The sequence below is a fragment of the Pinus tabuliformis genome, chromosome 2_1, assembly GCF_031772625.1.
Source record: "Pinus tabuliformis cultivar Carrire ecotype Pingquan chromosome 2_1, CPIR1, whole genome shotgun sequence".
NCBI classification, from domain to species: domain Eukaryota; kingdom Viridiplantae; phylum Streptophyta; class Pinopsida; order Pinales; family Pinaceae; genus Pinus; species Pinus tabuliformis.
Window position 1 is genome coordinate 856,026,979 of NC_142299.1, and position 6,527 is coordinate 856,033,505.

Sequence of the window (6,527 nt, forward strand, 5' to 3'; positions counted from 1 at the left end):
CATTCGAAAAATTCAAATCCTTCAAAGCCTTGGTTGAAAATGAATCAGGTCACAAAATTAAGTGCCTCAGATCTGACAGAGGTGGGGAATTTACTTCAAATGAATTTTTCGATTTCTGTGATGAACATGGGATAAGGAGAGAATTTTCTACAGCTAGAACTCCTCAGCAAAATGGAGTGGTTGAAAGAATGAACAGAACAATCCAGCAAATGGCTCGTGCTATGCTTGATGAATCAGGAACCCCTGCAACCTTCTGGGGTGAAGCTGCACATGCGGCGGTTATTATTCTCAACAAGACAAATGTCCGAGTGAACAGCACTCAAACTCCTCATGAGCTCTGGAGTGGTAAAACTCCTTCGGTAAAGCACTTCAAAATCTTTGGGAGCAAATGCTATATCAAGAATACTGAGGAGCAGCTTGGTAAACTTGATCCTAGAGCAGATGAAGGTATTCTTCTTGGCTACTCTCCACATAGCAAAGCATACAAATGCTACAATAAAAGACTTGGCAAAATTGTTGACAGCATTGATGTAGTGGTTGATGAGAAGGGATACATTCCTAGGCAAATACATCGTGAAGACATCGAAGAAGATGAAAGCCACCCTCAAAGACAGAATGATGAAGAAGAAGAACCGCAAGAAGAATCTCAAGAAGAACCTCACGAAGAAGCAGAAGAACGAACAAGAATAGAAGAAAAGACTCCATCCAGATATGTTCAAAAGAACCATCCAGAATCTCAGATCATGGGACAGAAAGAAGCAGGTATACAAACTAGAAGAACAGTTGCAGAAGCTTCAAGTTATTTGGCATTACTCTCCTCTACTGAACCACAAAATGTGAAAGAGGCATGCAAAGATGAATGTTGGGTGAAAGCAATGGATGAAGAACTTGAGCAAATCGAAAAGAACAACACTTGGGAGCTGGTTCCTAGACCAAAGGATAAGAATGTTATCGGAACAAAATGGGTCTTCAAAAATAAATTGAATGAAAATGGAGAAGTAATTAGAAACAAAGCCAGACTTGTTTGTAAAGGATATGCACAGCAAGAAGGAATAGACTTTGAAGAAACTTTTGCTCCTGTTGCAAGACTTGAGGCCATCCGAATGTTCCTTGCTCTCTCAAGTTCTCAGAATTTCAAAGTATTTCAAATGGACGTAAAATCAGCCTTTCTGAATGGAGACTTGGAAGAAGAAGTGTACATTGAACAGCCAGATGGTTTCATTCTTGGAAATGATCCAAATCTTGTATGCCGATTGAAAAAGGCTCTCTATGGTCTCAAACAAGCCCCAAGGGCTTGGTACTACCGGTTGGACAAATATCTTCATCAACAAGGTTTTTCAAAAGGTTCAGCAGATAGCAATCTATATATAAAAATTGAAAATGACAAATTGCTAATACTTGTTGTGTATGTAGATGACATTATTTTTGGCAGCAATGAAGAAGCTATGAGTCAAAGCTTTGCCTCAGTCATGCAGAAAGAATTTGAAATGTCCTTGCTAGGAGAACTGACATACTTTCTTGGTTTGCAAATCCAACAAAAGGAAGGAGGAATCCTTTTATCTCAAACCAAGTATCTCAAGCAGATTTTGAAGAAATATGGCATGGAAGATGCAAAACCAGTATGTACACCCATGGTCACAGGATGCAGTCTCAGTGCAAATGATGAATCTGCAGCAGTACATCAACCAACCTACAGATCTATGATTGGAAGTTTACTATATTTAACAGGTACCCGACCAGACATCATGCATGCAGTTGGAATAGTTGGAAGATTTCAGGCAAATCCGAAGGAGACTCATCTTCAAGCAGTGAAGAGAATTTTCAAATATCTTCAAGGGACTCAAAATTATGGCTTATGGTATCCTAGAGATACAGATCTTACTCTTCATGCCTATACAGATGCAGATTGGGCCGGAAGCGTGGATGACAGGAAAAGCACAAGTGGTGGTGCGTTCTTTATGGGTCCCAGACTGGTCTCTTGGTTCAGCAAGAAACAGAGTTCAATTGCCTTGTCTACAGCTGAAGCAGAATATGTTGCTGCTGCATCTTGTTGCACCCAACTCCTTTGGATGATGCAGACTTTGCAGGATTATCAAATCACTTGTACACCTCCAATCTCTATCTTATGTGACAACACAAGTGCAATCAACATCTCAAAGAATCCGGTTATGCATTCAAAAACCAAGCACATACCAATCAAGTACCATTTTCTCCGGGAACAAGTACTTGAACAGAAGGTCAAGTTGGAGTATGTTCCTTCTAAGGAACAAGTTGCTGATATTTTCACCAAACCATTGCCCAGGGACACTTTTGAATACCTCAGGAAAAAGCTGGGGGTTGTTGATGCATCATCTTACTGTTGATCATCTTCCTATTGGTGGTATAGGCTCAGGGGGAGCACATAATGCATTGTTGGCATTATGGAGAAGGAGATCTTGGAAATCGCTGCAATATGTCTCTATCTCCTTCATGATGGATTTCTGGTTACAGATCTGGAGATGCATGAGCATAGGGGGAGAATACCCTTTGCTCTTGATGTCAAAGGGGGAGAATGAAGCTGAAGATTATGTGGTTGCCATCAAGTCCAAAGGGGGAGATTGTTGGCATTATGATTCAGGTGTTGTCCTTGATGGCAAACCCATTCAGGTGATAAATCAAGAAGGACGCAGGAAATATGTTCAGCAAGTGCGTCCCCGCAGGTATACCATACAGAACCCGCGTCCAGGGACGCCGGCCAGCCATTCAGGAGGTGCGTCCGCCCAGTGCACACATTTCAAGGTAGAGAAAAGCACGTGGGGGTTTCTTGCGTGGTATCTAGCCGACGGTTTTGTGTTTCTATGGTGTCGGCTCGTGGTATTGTTCCATGTTTTGGGGAGAAGCTTGCCTATATAAAGCAAAGGAGTTCATTTGGATTAAGCATCATCTTGGTTGAATATCTTTTGGTGAGATCTAGTCCAGATCTATGAGGGCGAATCTTCTAATGGACTGTGATCTCTATGGCGCATGATCAGATCTGTGGATCTGAGTGTTTGGGTTGGTTCTGAAGTCCTCATATCTTTTATATCTGAAGGGACGCAGGTTCAGTGAAGGGCAAGTGCGCCGGGACGCAGTACAGTAAAGGCTCAGGTGCATCTCTGAGGCAAAGGACGCGGCGCGACTGTGTTATTGGGTGCGTCTCTGAAGCAAAAGACGCGGCGCGATAGTGTTTCGGGGTGCGTCGGTCGCAGCAAAGCATAGAGGAACAGTGCGTCTGCACGCAGAACAGCGGAGGGTAGACTGCGTCCAGTCGCAGGCCACAGAAAGAAAATATGCGTCCCTGTCTTAAGATGATCTGTTGACTGTATATTTCTATTCATAAGGTGTTCTGGGTTATTTCTGTAATTACTGATCTGATATCTGTAGTGGACTGTATCTGTTATATACTTGTTGATCATTTGATTCTTCATGAAAAGAAGTAGGGGGTTGTAGCTCCCTTCCAGGAGAAACTGGAAAACGAGAGAGAGTTGTAGCTCTCTGCAGGTTGCAGCCTGCGTGCTGGTAAAGGACTGCACCAGTACAAAATCATTGTAAAAGAATTTCTTGAAAGAAGATAGAGACATATTGCAGCAGGTGGTTTTCTCCCGCATTGGGTTTCCACCTTACATCTTGTGTTCTTTGGTGTGACTGTCTATTTTCTTTATTCAAGCTCATTATTTTATGGTACTGATATGCAAGAATAATTCAAAAGATCAAATAAGGAAGATTTGGTAAATTGCTTAATAATACTGATTCACCCCCCCTCTCAGTATTATTTCCAACACTGTCAAGATGGAAAATTGGTCATCAAACATTAGTGTGACAATTTTGACAGTGTGGCAATCATGGATTCATGAGAAAACAACAACAATATCAAATCATGCGACAATCACACTTAGTCTGGTCTAGTTTCATGATACTTCACGCACTTATTTACCTTGAAATATACACTGGAATAGGATCTATGTCAACACATCTTGGTTCAATCAATCAATCCACAATTGGCTACAGAGTTGGTAACGGTCATATCACACTGATGAACTTGAAAGTCTTCCATCGTCCTCGACCAATGCAACCAGTTCTTGTACAATTGACCCGATTTTTCTGCCACTGATTCTTCCCAACCGGTGCGACTGCCTCGGTCACTACAATAGTCACAATCCTGCCCAGGGTGCATCTCTCAATTAAAATAGGTGAACCTTAAAGAAATATATTGGTCTCGTGACAATTTTGTCGGTAATTGTATAAAGGTTCAGTCCTTGGGATAATTCATCCTCTATTGTATATTCAAACTTTCACAATGAGATATCCCAATTATTTCAGATTCAAGTTGGGCCAAGGACTTCGCATACATGCCTCGATTACTAAGTGGAACAGGTTATTCAATGCTTATACTTGCATTTGTATTTATGGATTTTCATGATTCAAATGAAGTAATTCCATAAATGTGTTTTTAGGATGAAACATCTCCAATGAAGCTATGTAATAATTCAAATACTTCTGTGAACAAGATCTCCACACAATTCTTGTAAGGATGATATCTTGGGAGAAGAAAACATATTTATTTTCTTGTATTACAAAGGTTTGTTTATATTGCTTGTAGAGACTAACTTTTAAATTTTTGTAATATAAAAACTCCTCTTTTTAGGAAACCTTAGTTGTTTCATTTAAAACATAACCATAATAGTTCTTTTTTTAACCTCTAATCATTACTTTTCCCAAAACTAATAATGCCAAGGGAGAATTTTTTTTGCACCTGGAACAAAACAGCTTGACCTCTGTAATAGGTGAACCTACCATCCAGAACATTATAGACAATAGTAGATATAGAGAAATTAATTGAGTGATATCATTCTTAGTTGTGATTTTTATCACATCAACATTCTTTTATAGATGGATTTGTAACCATGAAGTCTCCTACTCAATTTCTTTATGGATGGGTGTTGTCAAAACTTGAGACTCAAGTTTTGAAACACTAATTGTGTGGTTGGGATTCTCCTCAACCAAGCAGGGATATGCTCTGCACATCCATTATGAACACATATTTCCTCTTTTGTTTGTTATATTGTTTCTAATTTATGGATGTGTGTTGTCAAAACTTGAGATTCAACTTTTGAAACACTAATTGTGTGGTTGGGATTCTCCTTAGCCAATGAGGTATATGCTATGCACATCCATTATGAGCACATATTTCCTCTTATTTTTTGTTTTACTCTTTCTACTATGTTGATAGGTGCTTTGATATCCTACCATTTTAAACTCACAACAAACAAAATCAATTAGAAACACATAACCCTTAGCTTACCTTGTCACTATTAAATATTGTATTAGATAAGTGTTTTGAAAGCCTATAAATATCTAACAACTTATTAAATATTGCATTAGATAAATGTCTAAAAACTAGCATAATCATATACATTATAAATATGCCCAAAGAAAATAAACATCAATATATTTATTTTATTTTATGATACCAAATTCAAAATTATTAAAAAATAACTAAATTATATTTCTAAATTAAATTATTATAAATAAGTAAAAAGTAATTTAAAATTTAAAATTTAAAAAGAAAAGCATGAAAATCTCAACCCCTATGGTAGTAATTCACCAAGCAAGAACAATATCATGCTTCACGATCCAAAAACATGCCTTGGTTACTATGTGGAGCAAGTTTTTCAGTTCTTTTACTTGCATTTGTATTTATCGATTTTCATGATTCAACTGAATTAATTCCAGAGATTCGTTTTCAAGATGAAACATCTCAAATACTTCTATGAACAAGGACTCCACACAATTCCTGTAATAGGTTGAACTCTCTAGACTTGGTTTTTATCTGTTTATTTTCTATAAATTTTCATGTCAAAATCCTAATTCTGATGAAGTAATTGTAGCTAGCATTTGCCTTCAGAGAAATTTATTTCTTAAGCTTTGATACAATTCAAATACTCTGACAAAGGGCTCCTGGAATATGTGGACTCAAATGCTTTTCTTATTGCAGTTGATCCATGGTGTTTTGAAGTCTCAAGTATCTTCAAATGTAAGGGTAGGAGCTATCGCAGGTCTATATGTTGCAGGCGTTCTGGAGAATGTTACTACACATGTTTTAGAACTGGCTGTTTTAGAACTGGCAGGAAATGCCAATAAAGATATCAAGGTTAAAAGTATCACACCAAGAAATTTGCAGCTCGCCATTAGAGCGTGTCATCCCTTACATTCACCCATCACAATCCAAAAAGAAAGATTAGTTTCTCTGTTTCGGGAAATTTAGGAATGCCCTGTATTTTTCCTTATTTTGTTGTATGTGTTTCGTTTGGACCTTTTCCTTGAAACTGTGATATTTCATACAATTATAACAATTTTATTATCAATATTTACAGTTATAATTATGGTTTTGGAGTAATATTTAACATCTTTATCATTTTTATTTTCTGTGTTTATCTTATCAGTTATTAATTGTATTTGAGTATGAACTTTAAGCTTTTAAATATATATTAAAGTCATTTCCAAATTTT